A 23466-nucleotide genomic window follows, 5' to 3' on the forward strand; every position below is an offset into this window, starting at 1 on the left:
GTTGGTGGTGATTAAGTGGAGACATTAATTGAGAACAATCAAAGTTATACCATGCAGGAGACAGCTGACATACTCAAAATATCCCAATCAATAAAGTTATTGGTGAAAGTGAAAAATGTATGTTTTATTTTACCAAGAAAGCGAAACAGATTTTTTGGTCAACTCAATATGTACTTCAGGGAAGAAATAAGATTTTTGGTTTTTATGGTGTTTGTTTTTTCTTAAATTTTAAATTATATACAATCTTGTTATATTTGAGTTTTGTATTTTATGTAAGCATTTAGAACTGTTTTAAATTAAATATATATCATTTCTCTTGTCCTAGAGCTAGAATCACAAATTATGGTTGTGTGCTAAATCTATTTCATCTATTGATTTTTGCATGGCTTGCAAGCTATTTTTCTTTTTACATATTTAAGTGTTTAAAAAATCAAAATAAGAATAGCATTTTGTGATAATTACCTGAAATTCAAATTTCAGTTTCCATATATAGAGCTATATTGGAAGGAATCCATATTCATTTATTTGCCTATTGTCTATGGCTTTTTTACACCTAATGTCAAATTTGATTAATTGTAATAGAAGTAAAGCCTTAAATATTTACTGTCTTACCTTTTACTGAAAATGTTTGCCAACCTGCTTTAGAGGATAATTCCTAAAAAACTCTCAAGACAAATATTTCTGGTTGAACATAAAATATTTTTTAAATGAACATTTGCATAAGTTTTATACACCACATTAATATACTTGAAGTTTTTAAGTTTTAAAAAAAGAGTAAAGATGCCAGAGATAATAAAAATAATACAGATAATGCAAACTATGAAGTGAATTAGGAGAGAGAATTCTACTCAAGTCAACTGTACATTGTAAACCTGACCAAATGGGACCTTCAGCTCTCACCACTCTCAGTTTGGGGCATGGGAAAGCTAAACTGGCTCTTACGAAGAAAAAGAAAAGACTGATGAGCCAAAGCAGGAATTAAAAATGGTAATTCTCATGAAATTAAAACTTGGCTATCCAAAAGTATGTATGTTGGAGAATTCTAAGAAATATACACATGTGTATATATATCCTTATCACTTCCTTGGAGAGCAAATCATAAAATGCATAATAGAAGTTAAAATTCTATTCTAGTCATTCTGTGTGGGCATGCTGTGTAGAAAAGAGGGAGATGCTGAGGAAGAAAAGGTTAGAAGTTTTGTGTTTCTCTTAGTGGAAACCATTATGTTACTGTATCCAACTTTATTTCCTTACAATATTGTCATTTGCTTTTTTTTTCTGTGAAGTAATTTAATGGCTTATTTTGCTTCCTTAACAACATCAAATTTTATACAAAGAAATTCAGGACATTAAGGAAAGATACTGGTGCATGTACAATTAAAGAAAATGGTGTGCAACTTTAATAAGATGAAACTGGTTTTACTCACATTTTATCATGAAACATTCTCTATTAACTGGCACTTCTACTTTACTACACTGCAGGAAAAAATTAAACTTCCATGATAATGATTTTAATGTTTAGTAAATTTTAGATGTACTTTCAAAGTCACTGCATTCTATTAAAAATGTTTTGAAAGCTTGCTGTTACTTATGTAGCAAGAGAGGATATAGTCAAAGATAAAAGCAAACATAAAGGCATTCCTTTAGTTTAGATATCATCATTGGTATTTCTCTAGCTCATCTGTCATCACCTTGAAACAGTTAACTGACTTATCAAGAAACATATGTGGATTAGTGAGATGAAGAGGCTACATTTACCACAAGCAATATTAGTAGTTTACTGGAAAAAATATCCAGCTTGGATCAAAAAATTTCCAAAGATTTAACAAATTAGGTTCTTACTATAGTTACATTATTAAGCATCTTTTATTATATTCTAAATATTTGGTAAAAGTTCAAATACAAAAATATTCTAATTTCATGTCTGAAATATTTGATTTAGTCAACTATTTATTCAATTTGATAGCAAAATATTAATAATATATTTTATTAGTTAAAATATTTTATGGTTTGTACATCATGGATATCATAAGAAAATAATAACAAAATCTTAATATGTGACAAAACTATTCATGTCCTTCATGCCAGTCCTAAAAATCTCTGGACTGACTCACAAAGGGCTGCTGCATGAGTTCCCTTGAAGACTCATAAATACATCAAAGAGTTAATTCACAAATTCTCAGAAGGAAACTAATGCTTTTCTCTGTTTTCACATTCTTACAATTCACTTCTTTTGAAGTAAGCTTGGCAACTAAATCAGTAAATAATATAGGAACTTTGTTTTTGCTTTAATTTTATTGTATTTTTTCCATTACCATTTAGTCCCCTTATATCCTGCTCCTCCCAGCAGTCACCGCACTGTTGTCTATGTCCATGAGTCCTTTTTCCTTTTTGCTCAGTTCCCTCCACCCCGCACCCTCCCCCCACTTTAGCTCTCTTCCTGCTCTCTATCTGTGAGTGGAGCTTTTAATACTAACAGACCAATGCAATAAGGAAGAGAATTTAGGTCTTTTTTAAACTGGTCATTCTAATCCTTAATTATAATGTCATTACATAGCACTTCACTTATCATAGTACATTTTAAATTCTTACAATGGATATTTGTTGCTATAAAAAGCATAGTATCTACCCAATTTTTCTTCAAGTAACATTTTATTTTCTTCTTGTGAACCATCATTTCTTTAGTTAGTCCATTTATGTGATTCATGTAGTATCATACCTCTCTCTATTATTAAGATTTTTTTTAATCTCAAAGATCCAGTTGAACCAATGGCCAAAGGTGTCAGAATGAATCTCTGTGGAGATAATCATGTGGGAACCATGAGAAAGAGATGCTCTCATTCTCTTGTAATGAGTTTGGTAACTAAGAATGATGAAGTCCAGAGTTGCTAGAAGTCCTCAAATGCATGAAAGTAGGGAGCAAGGAACATATTTCTGATGACACTGAATTTCTGCTCCTTAAGCAATGCCTGGGTCAGCCATCTCTTTAAACTTGTGCTTCCACATCTTCAACCAGAAAGATTTTATTACAGGAATACTGACAGTGGAGAATGCCATTGACAGCTTTTGATATGTGGCCGTCGCTAAATTAGATAGGTAGCAAGCAGAGTAAATCTACAGATTCCAGGCTGTGTGAGTGACAGGCCATCTTACATGGAAGCAAAGTGGCAGAATAATTTCTTGTACCTGCTGTAACCAAGAGCACAGACTCTTAGGCATTTGCTAGGTAAATTTTAGATTGTTGGCGTTTCTTTACTAATTGTTGTATGTTTGAATAAGGTCTTATAAAAAATAGACAAAATTTGGTTGAGTCTGGCCCATGTGAAAGCAAAGGGAAATCAGACACCCCTCATATTTTAGTCAGGCGTGATAGGGAGGCAGACAGTGCAGGAGAGAGAGGATGTGGGGACAAGAGAGAATTATGGAGCACAATTAACAGAATTAGTTTATTTCATAGTAATTCACAATTAATTTTTTTGGTGGGGTGAGACTAGACTAATATGGCAAAATTGTCATGAATTGTAAATACAGGCATACCTCATTTTACTGTTCTTAGCTTTATTGTTGCTCACTTTATTGCTCTTCACAGGTGTTGTGCTTTTTTTTTTTACAAAGAAAATGTGAGACCCTCCACCAGCAAAAAGATTACAACCTGCCTTATTACTACACTTACTTTATTACAGTAGTCTGGAACAAAAACCTCAACTCTATGAGGTATGCCTATACCCCTCAAGATATACTCTCTTAAAGCCCTAGATCCACTGAGGATTGTTTCTTCCTTTAAGGCCTGGTTGTGTTGCTTACGCTGGATTTTTGGACAACTTACCTGTATTGTCAATATTTATTTATAAATACTTATTAAAATTCTTGTTACTTTAGAGTGTCTCTTTTTCTTGAATCCAAAAGAATTCAAATATCGTGGTGATTATTCAATCACAAAGATTATACACTTGACACCTATACAATTTATAGTATTTATTTCTATGAGTGGTTTTGTAGAGCTGCTTACTGTCTTAAGTCAAGGGATGTGACTGTGACTGAAATGTAACCCAGAGAAATACAACCCAGAGGGACATTCCAGTTGACTAATATGGATGTGATATATGATATTACTATACAATATGGCCTTGTTGATTTGCTATTTTCTTTGACTATGCACTTATTTTTAACACAGCAAACAGACTCTTTTTATAACAGTGGTATTATTTGGGCTGTGTATCAAAACTGGGCAGGTGATCATGAGTGTTCAGTCTACCACTCATCTTTCTTTAAACTCCTCCTGAGCTAAATGGGAGTTTTGTACTTCAGCAAACAGTGAATTAGGTTTCCAGCGAGGTGCGGAGAAGAGGGCAGACAGCTCCAGATGGCTAGTGCCGCAAAAGCTAAGGGTCAGTGTTTGCAGACGAGGGAGTACATGAGATATACAATCTCAGTTATTAGAAGTCAGTAGACAGGAAAACAACCAAAATGGTAACAGATGAACGAAATAGCTGTTGTCATGGACAAGTACTGTAAGCTTTTTCAAAGCTCCCAAAGGCAAATGTATTAATAGTACATTTCTATCTTTAGGAGCATGCCATGGCTTTAAGGCTGCGGTGGGCTTACCTTTACTCTTCATTTTTTTCAACATCTACATTTAAAAAATTGAAGCAGCAGAGCTTCATAGGTAACATATCTTTTATTACTTAACACGCTTAATTTTCAGTTCTCCTGAATGGAATTACCTTTATATTTTTCCTAAATATACTGAACTGAATTAATATAGTTTGAATGGAAGCAATACTGATTTCTTTTCCAGAGGAACTGAAATGATCTATACATTGCTTGCAGTCTAATATTTCCCCTTTTGACTCATTATAGTGCAATCGATATCAGCTTTGTTTCCACCATTCCATTGTTAATGTCTCATGCAGGATTCATGCATGATTATCTCAATTTAGTGTTTTTAATTTAACACAAACATTAGCAAGAAGAACCAATTCAGCAAACCTAATGACTGGTCATAATGCGATACAATAAAATGTTACTTTTGTACACCATTTATTATGCAAAATTCATCTCAAAACACATTTTAAAGTTAAACGACATCATTATAGAGTTAAATATCATCTTTCATATCAGCCAACATATAGGAGCAGAGACAGAAATTAATTTACCTACAAATCAGTCAAAAGAAGGGTTTATGGACTAATATTTCAATTGGATGGTGGAAGATTATAAAGAAGAGATAAAAAATGAAATCACTGGGAAATATCTGGGAGCCATGGTTGGAAGCTTTTTGAGAAAGTTTTTTAAAACAACATTATTAGTCAGTGAGAATATACAAATTAAAACTGCAATGATATACCCTATTCATTATGTCTCAAATAAAAAAATAACAGTGACAATAGTAGTAGTATTCATACTACTTTTAATAATAGTGGTAATATATACTGGCTGTTGGTGAGGATGCAAAGAAACCAAACTCTCTTGCATTGTACACATGCCAAATAGCACAACCACTTAAGAAAACAGTAAGGCAGTTTCTTATAAATGTGATCATAATCTCACCATACTATCCAGAAATCCCACTTCTAGGTATGCCCCCCGCAAAATGAAAATTGATGTTAACACAGAAACCTGTATGTTAATATGCATAGGGGCCTTTATTAAGTACTACCAAAACAGAATAAATTATTTCAATCAAATGCAAAAGTATCATCACTCCAATTTGGTAACTGATGTGACATTACTCTTTCATTTTTACCTAATATTCGTACAATTTTGCTAATGTTCTTGTCTTTAATAGCTAGGGGACAATGTCTCTATTAAATGAAGAAAAAAGAAAAATGACTCAAAACTAAAAAACTATGTAAAAGTGTATCTATTAGTTTTTCTTTTGCCTTTATACTCCCTTAAGGCTGACATTTAGCAGCCTTTGATCTCTCTCTCTCCCCTCAATCCCTCTCTCTCTCCCTCTCTCTTTCACACACTCACACACACACACACACACACACACACACACACACACACGTTCTCTCTATCAACAGCTTTGTCACAGCCATTGATTCTTTTTTTAAATTAATTTATTTTTTCAAATACATTTGTCTCTGCCTTCCCCACACCACTTTCGCTTGCCCCCTCCCTCCCTCCCTCAACTCTTCCCCTTTGGTTTTGTCCATGAGTCCTTGCTATATATTCAATGAATTTCCCCTTCCCTTCCTTTTTCCACATGTCCCCTCCCTCCTTCCCTCTTGTCTCTGTTGATTTCTTTCCCATTAAGTGTTGCTGGTCTTATTTTCCTTGCATCTTTGTATTGTTGGTTAGTTTCCACTTACAGGTGAGATCATATGGTATTTGTCTTTTGCCCCCTGGCTTATTTCACTTAGCATAATGCTCTTGAGTTCAATCCATGCTGTTGTGAAGTTTAGTAGTTCTTTTTTTCTTTCTGCTGTGTAGTATTCCATTGTGTAAATGTACCATAATTTTTTGATCCAATCCTCTACTGATGGGCATTTAGGTTGCTTCCAACACTTGGCTATTGTCAATTGTGCTGCTATGAACATTGGGGTGCATAGGTTCTTTTGAAGTGGCATTTTGGGATTCTTAGGGTATAGTCCCAGCAGGGGAATCACTGGATCAAAAGGCAGATCCATTTTCAGCTTTTGGAGGAAATTCCACACTGCTTTCCACAGTGGCTGCACCAGTCTGCATTCCCACCAGCAGTGTACTAGTGTTCCCTTTTCTCCACAGCCTCACCAGCACCTGTTGTTTGTGGATCTGTTTATGATGGCCATTCTGACCGGTGTGAGGTGGTATCTCATTGTGGTTTTGATCTGCATTTCACTGATGGCTAGTGATGCTGAGCATCCTTTCAAATGTCTCTGGGCCCTCTGTATCTCCTCCTTGGAAAAGTGTCTGCCCAGGTCCTTTGCCCATTTTTTGATTGGATCATTTGTCTTCTTGGAGTGGGGTCGGGTGAGTTCTTTATATATCTTGAAGATCAAACCTCTATCTGATGTATCATTAGTGAATATATTTTCCCATACAGTTGGCTCCCTTTTCATTTTGCTGATGTTTTCTTTTGCCGTGCAGAAGCTTCTTATTTTGATGAGGTCCCACTTGTTTATTCTTTCTTTTATGTCCCTTGCTTTAGGAGACATATCAGTGAAAAAATTGCCGCGTGGGATATCTGAGAGTTTCCTGCCCATGTTCTCCTCTAGGACTTTGATGGTGTTGGCGACTTATATTTAAGTCTTTTATACATCTTGAGTTAATTTTTGTGTATGGTGTCAGCTGATGATCCAATTTCATTTTTTTGCATGGAGCTATCCAGCTCTCCCACCACCATTTGTTGAAGAGGCTGTTATTGCTCCACTTTATACTTCTGCCCCCTTTGTCAAATATTTAATGCCCATATAGATCTGAGCTTATTTCTGGGCTCCTATTCTGTTCCACTGGTCTATGGGTCTGTTCTTGTGCCAGTACCAGATTGTTTTGAGTATAGTGGCTTTGTAGTAGAGTTTGATGTCCGGTATTGTGATCCTTCCTACTTTATTTTTCTTTCTCAAAATTCCTGCAGCTATTCGGGGTCATTTATGGTTCCATATAAATTTTTGAAATGTCTGGTCTATTTCTGTGAAATATGTCATTGGTATCTTAATAGGGATTGCGTTGAATCTATAAATTGCTTTGGGTAGTGTGGACATTTTGATGATACTGATTCTTCCAACCCATGAGCACAGTATATGCTTCCATTTATTTGTGTCTTTCTTAATTTCTTCAATGTTGTATAGTTTTCTGCATACAGGTCTTTTACCTCTTTGGTTAAATTTATTCCTAGGTACTTTATTTTTCTTCTTGCTATATCGAATGGTATTTTTTTTCTGATTTCTTCTTCTATTTCATTGCTGGTGTACAAAAATGCCTTTCTCTTGCCCATTTGCTTGGAATATATTTTTCCATCCCTTTACTTTCAATCTGTGTAGGTCTCTTGCTCTGAGGTGGGTCTCTTGTAGGCAGCATATGTGTGGGTCATGTTTTCTTATCCATTCAGCTATCTTGTGTCTTTTGATTGGGGCACATAGTCCATTTACATTTAGAGTTATTACTGATAGAAACTTATTCATTTTTTCCCTTTGTACCTGTGTTTTTCTCTTTTTCACTCTTTTTCTTCTTCTTAAACCAGTCCCTTTAGCATATCTTGTAGTGCTGGTTTGGTAGAGAAGTATTCTTTTAGCCTTCTCTTGTCTGGGAAACTCCTTATTTCCCTTTCTATTTTAATTGAGAGCCTTGCTGGGTAGAGCAGCCTTGGTTGTATGCCTTTGCTTTTCATTTCTTGGAATATTTCTTGCCACTCCTTCTGGCTTGCAGTGTTTCTTTTGAGAAGTCAGCTACTAGCCCTATCGGGGCACCCTTGTATGTTAGTTTCTCCTTCTCTCTTGCTGCCTTGAGGATTCTCTTTGTCTTTGATAGTTGCCATTTTAATCATGATGTGTCTTGGAGTGGACCTCCTTGAGTCCCTCTTGAATGGGGCCCTCTGTGCCTCCTGGATCCATGAGATGCTTTCTCTCATAAAATTGGGGAAATTTTCCATCATTACTTTTTTGAGGAGGTTCTCTATCCCTTGCTCCTCTTCTTCTCCTTCTGGTATCCCTACTATATGGATATTAATGTGTTTCAGGTTGTTCTATATTTCCCTAAATGCCTCTTCATTCTTTTTGAGTCTTTTTTCCATTTCTTGTTCTTTCTGGGAGCTTCTTTCTACCTTATCCTCCATCTCACTGATTCGATCCTCGGCTTCATCCAGCCTGTTTTTGATTCCTTCTACTGTGTTCTTCAATTTAGAAATGGTATTCTTCATTACTTCTTGTGTCTTCTTGATAGTTTCTATGTCCTTTTCCAGGTTGATATAGTTTGTTGTAAGATCCTGATCGTTTCTCTGCAGTTTCTCATAGTTATCTTTGAGCTGGCTGAGCTCATTGAGCTTCCTTAGAACCATTGTTTTGAATTCAGTATCTGATAGTTCCCTTGCCTCTATTTCATTTAGCTCTCTCTGTGGGGAGTCCCCTTTTCCACACATTTGGGGGAACTTCTTTTTCTTCCCATTTTTGTGAGAGTCTGTTAAGTTATTTATTTATTTATTTATTTATTTATGTTTGCTTCTGCTTCAATTGGGCCGTCTTGATTTCCTGACTTTGTGGATTAAACTTCTATGGTAGTAGGTGGGTCTTTTTATTTATTTATTTGTTTGTTTGTTTGTTTTTTCTTTAGTTTTCCTTCTGGGCCTTCCTCTGATGATGTCAGTTGTAAACCCTATATGACCTTGGGTCGTTTGTTTGTGCTTTCCAGTAGTCTATTGTCTGTGTGTGACTCCTGCTTTGGGCAGCTCTGTGACCCCTTCCGCCCCAGATCCACTATTTCTGCAGACCGCTCTGCACTCATGGGCCTGCGCGGGTCGATTTTCGCGTGCCTTCGCCGATCTGCGTGCTCCCTCACAGGCCCTGACAGCGCCAACCTGGGCGAGCCCTCGCCAGCCCTCGCAAGCCCTCGCCAGCCCAAGCGGGTCCATACACTCGCTCACCAACCCTGAGCGGCCACTCGGCAGGAGTGTGCGCTTCTGCACTCGGTGGTTTTGGGCTGTCTATTGTGTGCTTTTCAGCTTTTGTCTCTTTCGGGGTGTGGCCTGTTCCTGCCCAGTGGAGACTACGGAAAGGAGAAGGAGTTGGGACTCCCCGGTTCCTCCTCCCATTCTTCCCCCAATGCCTCTGTCTCCAGTCTCTCCTCAAGGCTCTCTATGCAGCTGTGTGACTCCTTTGGCCAGAGATCCTCTATTTCTTCTAGCCAGTCTGCACTTGGCCCCCCAGCTCACATGCGTACAAGCTGTGTGCAGAGTGCACAAAAGGCAGGTTAATTGATTACCTTATGCCTGAGTGAGAAGGTAGCTGCAGAGCTGGAGGTGCGTTATCACTGGGGATCCGCCAGCTGTCTCAGTTCTCTTCACAAAGTTTTCCTCCCCAATCTTTTCCCAGCCACCAGCCCACTCTGCTGCCGCCTCTACCCAGAGATCAAGGAGGGTGACTGCCACTGCAAATTTTTGTGTTGGCCCTTTAAATGTCTCTTTGCAACCCCAGCCGCCTGTCTCTGGCAGAGTCCCCCTAAGCTTTTCAGGGTTGCGTTTTGTCTGTGTGTTTCTTGGTTTCAGCTGCTGTAGTCTAGGCGTCCCTGTTTATGGTTCAGACCCTGTTCTTCCCAGGGGGATCCAACTGGCCGTTTCAATGTCCCTCTGGTGCTGGTGCCCGTGGACGCCCAGCCCACCCTCTCAAGCCTCCACTGCACTTCTCACCCGTTGGGATGTGTGCGAGTTGAATCCGCTGTCTGTCCGCGGCTCCAAGGCTCCTTTCCCTCTATCATGCCGTTGTTTTCCAGGTGATTTCTCCACTATTTAGTCGCAATTCCATTTTGGTCTCGGGAGGAAGTCATCGTGACTCCCATTCACTCCTCTGCCATCTTAGCTCCCCCTAATTCTTATCTAGGTTTTAGTTTTGTGCTGAATATCTGAGGATACACTTTTATGCCTAAAAAAATTAATTGTTTATTAGGTTGTGGCTATGAAGTAGGCTGTGAACCTGGAAATATGTTTTGAGTAGAAAGACTAAGTTGAACTTTTAGCTGTGAATTTACCCTTATGACTTCATCATGTATGGCTATTAATATGATTAAGTAAGAGGATGAATTCAAGGATACTTTATCAACTTTCAAATTATTAATGAGGTCTTTCCAACGTTACCTACATAATGAACGAATACATTTAAATTTGCCTTTCAACTTCAGTTTACTTTTCAACTTTATCCTTCAACAACCACAAAAAAATAATTTTGTTAATGTCTACATCCAGAAAATATATTTTGTGTAACAGATTCATGACAGCCAAGTTAGGGACTGAAATACTATGTGTTTTACATATAGATAATATGTCACCTTTGTTCTTTGAAGGAGATGCAGGGACTATACCAAGACCTAGTATATAGAAATCTTCTGTACTGTATTTTGTTGACATGAATTCTTGAGATAGGTGTGCAAAGGCATACACCATGAACAAGTGATTTAGTATTCTTTTTAAAAATGTATTTTTAGTTAATTCATTTCGGTGATATCGGTTAATAAGATTACATAGGTTTCAAGAGTACATTTCTATGATACACCATCTCTATATTGCCTTGTGCACCCACCACCCAAAGACAAACCTTTTTCTGTAACCATAAATTCAACCCATTTACCCCCTTTCCTTCTAGTATTCTTAATTTTACTTCTAAACTTTGGTAGCTTTTCTGCCTTACATAATCGATACAGAGTTTAAAGGATTCCTTTCATTCATGCAGCAAAACCTAATCAGTCATTTTGACTCCTTCTCCCCAAGAACACAGTTTAATATTTCAACTCTCTATCTTAGTACTCCACTGCTAAAATAAAAATAAAGAAAGGAAATTTTGAATTCTCAAAGAACATACTTTCTCTCTAAATCCCAGAAAAAATCTGCTCTATACCTCTAACAGCGGTAATAAAGGAACAAATCTTTGTATATCAAATAAACTCAATAGTTTGACATGTCTTTCTTCTACATACCAGAAGATATCATCATCATTTAATAATGCCCTTCTGTCTGATCTTGACCCGTATCAGTTCATTTCCTCACTGATATAATTAATTGGGCAAAGTGGAATTGCAGAGGATGGGAAGGGACTAGGATCCAAATGTAAGCTAGTAGCCAAATATTATGTTATAGGGTTCAAACTTTATTTTTTTCTCCATATGGACAAAATTCAGCATAGTTACTAAGGGAATTAATCGATTATATTGCTTTTATTGACTACTATTACAAGGGAAAGACAGCACTTGGGAACTTTATAAGCCTAAGGAGTCCTCTGTTACTGATATCGGATAAAGACTACATAAGTATATTATGAATTCCTAATTACTTGAAAGGGCATTTAATACATACTTTAAAAAAGAATCACAGGTACTTTTAATGAATTGATGCCATCTATATATAGGGCATGGAGTTACTTTTTTTTAATGTCAGGGGTTTTAATAATTTTTTCATGTTTACTGCCTCATTCTGTTTCTTATGCTGTCCAATTTATCCCCAGGATATCAATCCTTATTAGACTACCAGTGGCTTTAAACCACATAACTTATATTATTTGAGTGAAAGTCAGTGCTTGCATTTGTTCTCCTGGCAATTAACTTGCATCACCATAGGAATGGTCTTAGGAATTTTTATTTATTAGACTAAGTGTTGAGTGTGGAAGAATTTTATAAAAGTACTCATAGATTGCCCAGCAAGAAACAAATATATAAATATTTCATAGCAGAGGGGGAAATAAATTACACTCTTAGTACACTGATACGATGTCTATTTTTACAGATAAACTGTGATTTAAAGATATGTCCTTAACAAATGTAGTTTTTCTCATGATTGCTGATTATAAATTTAAAAAATAAAATAATAAAATGTGGTTGACAAAGGTAACTTGACCCCACTCCAGCGCAGAGGCCGCAGAGGACGTGCGGGGGGTCACCAACAGGACAACTGGGTGCTGTCCACTCACCCTGCCACACTGCCCTTCCGGCCACCTTTCCTGGACAAAGGGAAGACTCGGGATCATGGAGCGGGCCACGCAGCTCCAGCAGCCCTTGGGGGACTGTGGGGACTCCCACCTTCCCTTCATTCAGACTCTGCTAGATGCCACCTTATCATGGGAGCCTTGCCCAGCTAAAATGGCAGCCGTCTCCCATGGGACCTGACCATTTGACCAGCTTTGTTTTTCTCCAAGTGCTTATCACCAACAGCTGATCCAGAAATGTTGAGAATTTGGAGAAGAAAGATAGCGGAGGACTGAGTGGAAGTCATGCTGCTCTCCTCCCAAGACAAAAGTGGAATTGTGACTAAAGTGTGGAGAAATCACCTGGAAAACAATGGAATGATAGAGTGAAAGGAGCCTTGGAGCCTTGGACAGACCATGGAATTGACTTTCACACATCCCAACGGGTGAGAAGTGCGGTGGAGGCTCAAGAGGGTGGGCTGGGCGCCCACGGGCACCAGGACCAGAGGGACATTGAAATGGCCAGTTGGATCCTCCTGAGAAGAACAGGGTCTGAATATAAGCAGCGACCCCTAGACTACAGCATATGAAACCAGAAAAGCACACAGACAAAAACGCAACTGCGAAAATCTTAGTGGCGCTCTCTGCTAGAGACAGGCAGCTGGAGACACAGAGACGTTTAAAGGGCCAACACAAAATTTACAATGGCAGCTGCTTTCATTGATTTCTGGGTAGAGGCAGGAATAGAGTGGTTTGATGCCTGAGGAAAGATTAGTGAGAAAAACTTTGTGAAGAGAACTGAGATGGTGGCCAGCAGAGGCCCAGTGATAACTCACCTCCCACTCTGCAGCTACCGTCTTGCTCAGGCATAAGGCAATCAATTAACCTGCCTTTTGTGTGCTCCGCCCAGAGCTTGCGTGGATGTGGCTTGGGCTAGGGTGTTGAGTGCAGTGGGGCCAGTAGAAATAGAGGATCCCTGGCGAAAGGGTACACAGAGCTGCCTAGAGACCCTTGAGGAGAGACTGGAGACGGAGGCTAGGGAAAGACCTGGAGGAGTAGTGGGGGATTCCCAGAGCTGACTCCTTCCCCATTCAGTAGTCTTCATTTTGCGCAGGCAGACCATGCCCCAAAGGGGCATCAGCAGGAAAGGAAATAATAGCCCTGCCCCCAGGGCAGTCAAGCCTGGACACGAGTTGCATGTGGGCCTTGATGCTGATTGCAGAGCTGCCTGCAGAGATAGTAGACCCGGGGCTAAAGGGGACACAGAGTTGCCTAGAGACTCTTGAGGAGAAACTGGAGGCAGAGGCATTGGGGAGAGAACTAAGGGAGTAGCTGGTGGGAATCCCGGTGCTCCTTCCCCATTTCACGGTTTCCATCTTGCGCAGGCAGACCACTCCCCTGAGTGACAGCACACTGTAAGGACACGATAGTCCCGCCCTCAGGAGGCACTCCCCCACCCAATGGTGCCTAAATCTGACAGCTGAGGGCAGAGTGACTAGATTAACAATTGTAGGAGACAGACACAGGCAGTAGATTCCTGGAAGGCTCAAACAAATGGCCTACAATCAGACAGGGTCAGCAACTGAATCATCAGAGGCAGACACAGAAAGAAAAGAAAAGAATAAATAAATAACCTGCCTACTACCATAGAAGTTTAATTCATAAAGTCAGGAAATCAAGTCTAATCAATTGAAGCGGAAGCAAAAAAAAAAAGAGAGAGAGAGAGAGAGACTCTCACAAATAATGAGAAGGAAAAGAATTACCTCCCCAAATGAGAGGAAAGGAAGAATCGCCACAGAGAGACCTAAATAAAATAGAGGCAAGTGAACTATCAGATACTGAATTCAAAACAATGGCTCTAAGGAAGCTCAATGAGCTCAGTGAGCTCAAAGAGAACTATGAGAAACTACAAGGAAACTATCAGGAACTTACTGCAAACTGTATCAACCTGGAAAAGGACATAGAAACTATCAAGAAGACACAAGAAGAAATGAAGAATACCATTTCTGAATTGAAGAACACAGTAGAAGGAATTAAAAGCAGACTAGATGAAGCAGACAATCAAATCAGCGAGCTGGAGAACAAGGTAGGAAAAAAAGCTCCTAGAAAGAACAAGAAATGGAAAGAAAAGACTGAAAAAGAATGAAGAGGCATTTAGGGAAATGCAGGACAACATGAAACGCAATAATATCCACATAATAGGAATACCAGAAGGAGAAGAAGAGGAGCAAGGGATAGAGAACCTGTTTTAAAAAGTAATGATGGAAAATGTCCCCAATTTGAGGAGAGAAAAGATCTCACAGGTCCAGAAAGCACAGAGGGCCCTATTCTAGAGGAACCCAATGAAGCCCACTCCAAGACACATCATCATTAAAATGGCAAATATCAAAGACAAAGAAAGAATCCTAAAAGCAGCAAGGGAGAAACAGGGAGTAACATACAAGGGAGCCCCAGTACGGCTAGCAGCTGACTTCTCAACAGAAACACTACAAGCCAGAAGGGAGTGGCAAGAAATATTCCAAGCAATGAAAAGCACAGGCCTACAACCAAGACAGCTCTACCCAGCAAGGCTCTCAATTAAAATAGAAAGGGAAATAAGGAGTTTCCCAGACAAAAGAAGGCTAAAAGAATATGTCTCCACCAAACCAGCATTACAAGATATGCTAAAGGGACTGGTGTAAGAAGATGACGAAAAAGAGTGAAAAAGAGAAAAACACAGGTACAAAGGGAAAAAATGAATAAGTTTCTATCAGTAATTACTCTCAATGTAAATGGACTAAATGCCCCAATCAAAAGACACAGGATAGCTGAATGGATAAGAAAACATGACCCATACATATGCTGCCTACAAAAGACCCACTCAGAGCAAGAGACCTACACAGATTGAAAGTAAAGGGATAGAAAAAAATTTTCCAAGCAAATGGGCAATAAAGAAAAGCAAAGGTAGCAATACTTATATCAGACAAAATAGATTTCAAAACAAAGGCCATAAGAAGAGATCCAGAGGGACACTTTACAATACTTAGAGGAAGAATCCATCAAGAAGACAAACATTGTAAATTTATATGCACCCAACATAGCAGCACCCAAATATATAAGGAAAATGTTGGATGACTTCAAAAAAGATATAGACAGCAACACACTGATACTAGGCGATTTTAACACCCCATTGTCAAAAATGGACAGATATTCCAAACAAAACATTAAAAAGGATATTGCAGAGCTGAATGACACATTAAATCAACTGGATTTAACTGACATATGTAGAACCTTTCATCCCAAAGAAGCAAAACACACATTCTTTTCAAATTCACATGGAACTTTTTCAAAGATAGACCACATGATAGGACATAAAGCAAACCTCAACAAATTGAGGAAAATTGGAATACTAACAAGCATTTTCTCAGACCACAAGGGCTTGAAAACTAGAAATCAACCTCAAAGGGAAACCTCAAAAACTTGAAAACTCATGGAGAGTGAACAAAACACTATTAAACAATGAATGGGTCAATAATGATATTAGAGAAGAAATCAGAAAGTTTCTGGAAACAAATGAAAATGAACAGACAACAGTCCAAAACTATGGGACACAGCAAAGGCAGTCCTGAGAGGGAAGTTCATAGCAATACAGGCCTACCTAAAAAAGATAGAAACATTTCAAATAAATGACCAAACACTACAACTTCAAGAACTGGAGAAACAGCAACACATAAATCTCAGAGCAAGTAGAAGGAAGGAAATAGTCAAGATGACAGCAGAATTGAATGACATAGAGATGAAAAGAATTCAAAGGATCAACCAATCCAGGAGCTGGTTCTTATGAAAACATAAATAAAATCGACAAGCCTTTAAGCAGACTCATCAAAAAGAAAAGGGTGAGGACCCAAAGAAATAATATCAGAAATGAAAGAGGAGAAATAACAACTGATACCACAGAAATATGAAGGATTGTAAGAAACTACTATGAACAATTATATGCCAAGAAATTTGAAAAGTCTGATGAAATGGACAAACTTCTAGAAAAGTATAATCTTCCAAAACTGAATAAAGAAGCAGAAAGTCTGAACAGACAGATAACAGCTGGGGAAATTGAAGCAGTAATCAAGAAACTCCCGGCACACAAAAGTCCTGGGCTGGATGGTTTCACAGGAGAATTTTTCAAAACCTTTAAGGAAGAGCTAACTCCAGTCCTTCTCAGACTATTCCAAAAAATCCAAGAGGAAGGAAGACCTCCAGACTTTTTATGAGGCCAGCATCACCCTAATCCCCAAACCAGAAAAGGCCCTACAAAGAAAGAAAACTACAGGCCAATTTCGCTGATGAACATATTTGCTAAAATTCTCAACAAAATATTGGCAAACCACATCCAGTAATACATTCAAAAGATTATCCACCACGGTCAAGTGGGATTCATCCCAGGGATGCAGGGATGGTTCAATATACGCAAGTCAATAAACGTGATACGTCACATAAATAAAAGAAAAGACAAAAACCACATGATCATCTCGATAGATGCAGAAAAAGCATTCGATAAGGTACAGCACCCATTTATGATCAAAACACTCAGCAAAATGGGAACAAATGGGGCATTCCTCAATGTAATAAAGGCCATATATGAAAAACCTACAGCCCACGTAATACTCAACGGGCAAAAACTGAAAGCTTTGCCACTAAGATCGGGAACATGACAAGGATGTCCGCTTTCACCGCTTCTTTTCAACATCGTATCGGAAGTCCTAGCCACAGTGGTCAGACAAGAAAAAGAAATAAAAAGCATCCAAATAGGAAAGGAGGAAGTGAAACTATCATTTTTTGCAGATGACATGATAGTGTACATAGAAAACCCTGTAGACTCTACCAAAAAACTCCTCAAACTAATAAGTGAATTTGGCAAAACAGTGGATACAAAGTCAATATTCAGAAATCAAAGGCATTTTTGTACACCAGCAATGAAATAGAAGAAGAAATCAGAAAAGAAATACCATTTGCTATAGTAAGAAGAAAAATAAAGTACCTAGGAATAAATTTAACCAAAGAGGTAAAAGACCTATACACAGAAACTATACAACACTGAAGAAGGAAATTAAGGAAGACACAAATAAATGGAAGCATATACCATGTTCATGGATTAAAAGAATTAATATCATCAAAATGTCCATACTACCCAAAGCAATTTATAGATTCAATGCAATCACTATTAAAATACCAATGACATATTTCACAGAAATAGAACAGACATTTCAAAAATTTATATGGAACCATAAATGACCCAGGATAGCCACAGCAATTTTGAGAAAGAAATGCAAAGTAGGAGGGATCACAATACCAGACATCAAACTATATAACAAAGCCACTATAATCAAAATCTTGTACTGGCACAAGAACAGACCCATAGACCAGTGGAACAGAATAGAAAGCCCAGAAATAAGCCCAGGTCTCTATGGGCATTTAATATGTGACAAAGGGGGCTGAAGTAAAAAATGGAGCAATAATAGCCTCTTCAACAAATGGTGTTGGGAGAGCTGGATGGCTACATGCAAAAAATTGAAATTGGATCATCAGCTGACACCATACACAAAAATCAACTCAAGATGTATAGAAGACTTAAATATAAGTCACCAACACCATAAAAGTCCTAGAGGAGAACATTGTCAGGAAACTCTGAGATATCCCACGCGGCAATTTTTTCACTGATATGTCTCCTAAAGCAAGGGACATAAAAGAAAGAATAAACAAGTGGGACCTCATCAAAATAAGAAGCTTCTGAACGGCAAAAGAAAACATCAGCAAAATGAAAAGGGAGCCAACCATATGGGAAAATATATTTGCTAATGATATATCAGATAGGGGTTTCATCTCCAAAATATATGGAGAACTCATGTGACTCTACTCCAAGAAGACAAACCATCCAATTAAAAAATGGGCAAAGGATCTGGGCAGACACTTTTCCAAGGAGGAGATACAGAGGGCCCAGAGACATTTGAAAGGATGCTCAGCATCACTAGCCATCAGAGAAATGCAGATCAAAATCACAATGAGATACCACCTCACACCGGTCAGAATGACCATCATAAACAGATCCACAAACAACAATTGCTGGCGAGGCTGTGGAGAAGAGGGAACCCTAGTACACTGTTGGTGGGAATGCAGACTGGTGCAGCCACTATAGAAAGCAGTGTGGAATTTCCTCAGAAAGCTGAAAATGGAACTGCCTTTTGATCCAGTGATACCCCTGCTGGGACTATACCCTAAGAATCCCAAAATGCCACTTCAAAAGAACCTATGCATCCCAATGTTCATAGCAGCACAACTGACAATAGCCAAGTGTTGGAAGCAACCTGAATGCCCATAAGTAGATGATTGGATCCAAAAACTCTGGTACATTTACACAGTGGAATACTACGCAGCAGAAAGAAAAAAGAACTACTAAACTTCGCAACAGCATGGATGGAACTAGAGAGCATTATGCTAAGCGAAATAAGCCAGGGGGCAAAAGACAAATACCATATGATCTCACCTATAAGTGGAACCTAACCAACAATACAAAGATGCAAGGAAAATATGCCCAACAACATTGAAAGAAAAAAGAAACCAACAGAGTCAAGAGGCAAGGAGGGAGGAGGGGCGGGGAAAGGGAAAGCAAGGGTCAAGTCAAGGAATGTATATCAAGGGCTCATGGACAAAGCCAAAGTGGGGAAGGACTGAGGGAGGGAGTTGGGGGAGGGGAGCAGGGGAAAGTGGTGGTGGGAAGGTGGAGACAAATGTATTTGAACAAAAAATAAATAAATTTTTAAAAAATGTTTAAAAACAAGAAAAGGTAACTTAAATGTATTCAGGTTTTTTGAATATTCTAAAATCTCTGAAAGATACTCTAAATTTATTTTATAGGTTGTATTTTGTAAGATCTCAGAAACATATTTAATGACAAGTATTTCTCTATGTTTCTGTCTCCTCCATTCTTCATGTTAATTCTAGGAGCTTTTTTCCTTAGTGGCTCTCCAAATATCTGCCATTGTGACACCCTCCTTTATTTTTGCTTGTAACTTTGGTTTTATACACTAAAAATAAAGTGGAGATACAGAGATTAAGTACATCAACTAAAATGATTGAAGTCAAAAAGGAATTATTCCATAATATTTTTGTCCTTATCTTGTTTTCAAGTGTTTGTACAGTGAAATAATTTAGTGCCATCAGAAACATTTCTATTTTGAGGTTTTTACTTTAATATTTCATAGTGTATGTGAGCTGAATGAGTTTCATTTAGCCAGCATCTATTGGCAGTTTTTCTATGCAATAGACACTGAGATAACAAAGACAAAGAAACACAGTTTTTACCACTGGGAATTAGTAATTGATGATATAGGTATAACCAATAACTTGAGCTAGAACTACATGACAAAGTCTTACAAGTACACATCAGCATTCCCAGAGGGAGAGATCAACTTTGATTAACTTAAGCAGAAAATACATGTATTTGAAGGTTACCTGTATGCTCACACAATTTACTTGAAAAGTTGGAGAGTCATGGCTAAGAAAGATTTAAGAAGAGAACACAAAACCAAAATTATTTTCAGTTACAGATTACATGGGTCTTTTCTAGTGAAGGCATTACCACTAAAATTTAGTACAACTACCTTCATGATTCTGAGAAACACATAGTCACTGTGTATAAAATCTTTTTTTTAAATTCTCTGAATTGTTTAATTATAAAATACATTTTATACATGTTTAATAATACTGAATAAAAAAGGGATAGAAAATACAATTATGAATATCAGTAAGAGTAACCAAATATGGAAAAGGCTTTATCACTTCAGACCCCACAGACACTAAATTGGACAATTATGGAATAATATGAATCTACATGCATACATTTGTTAACAGAAAAAATAGATCAATTCTTCAAATACATACCAACTAATTTAGTGTGAAAAAGATTATATGAGTTGCACAATAACATATTGAAACTGTAACTTTAAAGCTTCCAAAAACAAGTCCAAGCTCACATGATTTTTCTGGAGAGCAATGTGAAACATTTAAATAAGAATGAACACCAATTCTATCAAACCTCTTTCAGAAATTGAGTAGAAGGAAAAACTTGCCTACTCTTTTATGAGGTCATTCCTATTGTAATACCAAAAACCAGATAAACACAGTATAAAAAAAACAACTACAGCACAATATACTTCATGAACATGAACCCAAAAATCCTTCACAAAGCAATATTAGCAAATTGTATACAGCAATGCGTGTGCATATGTGTGTGTAAGCATTGCACACCACAACCAAACCAGGTGGGGTTAATTCCAGGAATGAAAAGTTGATTCAATATTCAAAAGTTCATCAATATCAGAAAGATCATTTGACAAACACCAAGATCATTCCTGACAAAAATTCTCAATACACTAGAGATAGAAAGTAACTTCCTCAATCTGATAAAGAACATCTATGAAAAACCTGCATCCAATGTTATACTTAATGGTGTGCATTGAAGGACACGTCTATGAGAATAGTGGATTAATAATAATGGAGTTCAGAATCTTAAAAGCAGCCATGGACTTTTAATGGGCTATCATTAGGAAAAGGTTTATAATGGGAAACTCAGAAAATATAAAAAAAGATAAGATTAGATAACAAAGTGCACCTCTCTCAGAAGCCAAAGGAGAAGAGTTTCAAGGAGAAAATAATTGAACAGCCATCAAATACTCCAGGAAGTTTAATTAAGGAGTAAAAAGAGTCCACTATGTTTGTTAATGAGAATATGGTTGATAATAATACCTTGGAAGATATCAGTAGAAAAAGCAAACATATATGGTTGCCAGAAACTGAGGAGTGAATGAGAAGTGCCCCAAACATGTATTCTTCCTAAATATCTTGATCAAAGGAGATATTTAGTGTGATAGAGTGAAACATGGGCTTTGAGACTAATTTTCAAGATGGGTAGTTTAATGTAACTAAGTATGTGACATAAAATAAAATAAATGTATGCCTTTTATAGACTATTTTCTATAAAAAGTGGGAGAGAAATGCATCTACTAAATCAGAGATCTGTATGCTTTTTAGGGACTTGAATAGAATGTTATATATTCAAAAATTATTTTTAGCACACAATTCAATTATATTGCTCTTTGTTTCTAGAAACTTTTATGTGGTATTATACATTTATTTATAATGATTTTTAAAATAATTACAAAAATACAATAAATGCAGCAAATACAGGTTTGGAAGAAGATCTCATTGTTACTATTGAAATCAAAGAAAATTTTTAAAATAGGAGTGACTAACCTCATTTTTCTTATAGCAAAACATTTTTTAGGGGGTAGGGGAATTGGATCATAAACATGGATGACTACAAAATTATTTCTGTGATAAGTCAGTTTAGATTTTTACTTCTAGAGCTGTTGGTCATGGGGAATGGGGAGAAATCTTTTATTTTGTGGAATCATTTATCAGTGACATGATAACTATGTTTGATAAAATTTGAAAATCTCTATTGCTTCCTGATTGAAAGTATGATCTAAGACATGTTGAAAGATGCCATTACTATATCTAATAAAGCTTAACAAATTGAAAATGGACAAAAAGTGAAGAGAGTTGGCACAGTAGCTCTCAGAATAACTTTTAGTTTTGTATCTTTATTTTTATATAAAAGGAATATATATCAAATGAAATATACATATTCATCAAATATATTTTAGAATATATTTTATAGAATGACATAAGGCTATCTTGAGACTTATTCATTGCCAATAAATATCTTAAAAGAATTAACCAATTTGTACTCTTTCGAGTTTTTGAATGTTGCCTTTCCACCAATATTTATTATGGTCAAGTATTTTTCATATTTTATTTAAAACTATATGTAGGTAAAAATATATCACATTAGGACTGTAATTTGCATTTGGACACAATGATATAGAACACCTTTTCAAATTATTATTAATTATTTTTTACCTCTTTAATGAATTGTTGATTCATCTATCACATTCATTTTGGTATTGGTTGATCTACAGCTTTGATTGACTTTTAGTTTATTTTGTCATTTGAATATTAATATGATAATGTTCTCTCAATTTATAACTTATCTTTTAATTTTTATGACATGCTTGATAAATATAGATGTTTAATTTTTGTACAGTATTCAGAAATGTCTTCCTTTAAGACAGGGGCCCTAAAAGCTGCCTTTAAATTAGTTTTGCTTGAGAAACTACAAAATAATAGCCCCAGCTGTTGGGGACCACTTTGTGTAGTGTCAGGAAGTGTAACCCCATGTGAACTAGGCCTTGAAAGGGGCCTGTAAGCCTTGACTAGAAAACTAGGAATCCTGGAGGCAGGAATGACCCAATACTGACCCCGAGGGTACCCTGGGAGTTCTGGCCTAAAGAAGGCAATGTAATTACTGAAGCTTGCTCTGTTTCTCACTGCCCTGATAAGGAAAAACCAGGTGTTTGACTTCACAGCAGGGAGAAACTTTCTGAGTTCCATCTGCACTGTGTGTCTGACAGACCCTGGTCTAAACATCTATAGTCTTTTGATATGGACTGATAAGTTTTGCAAGCAAGCCATACACCCCTGTGCATATCACTCTCAATAAAAGCCATTTCAGAGAAGGGCTGGGGCATTCTCTATTAGAAAGTATTGCCACCCCCTTTTCCTGACAGACAAATCAAATTGTGTCTGGTACAATTTATTTCTTCATCCTTGGAAGCTGAGAAGAGTCTGGGAAACAGAGCCTCCCTCGCCCAGCCCAGATAAATATTCTTAATGGTTCATCTATCTTATCAGTCTTTCTAATACAATATGTTTTTGCTTTAATGATAATCTGTATCAGAAAATGTAACTTATTTCATTAATTTCTGCTCTCATTTATCTCCTTACTACT

The sequence above is a fragment of the Pteronotus mesoamericanus genome, unplaced genomic scaffold (genome assembly GCF_021234165.1).
Source record: "Pteronotus mesoamericanus isolate MK-2021 breed Mesoamerican mustached bat unplaced genomic scaffold, CSHL_Meso_final contig_180, whole genome shotgun sequence".
Lineage (NCBI taxonomy): Eukaryota > Metazoa > Chordata > Mammalia > Chiroptera > Mormoopidae > Pteronotus > Pteronotus mesoamericanus.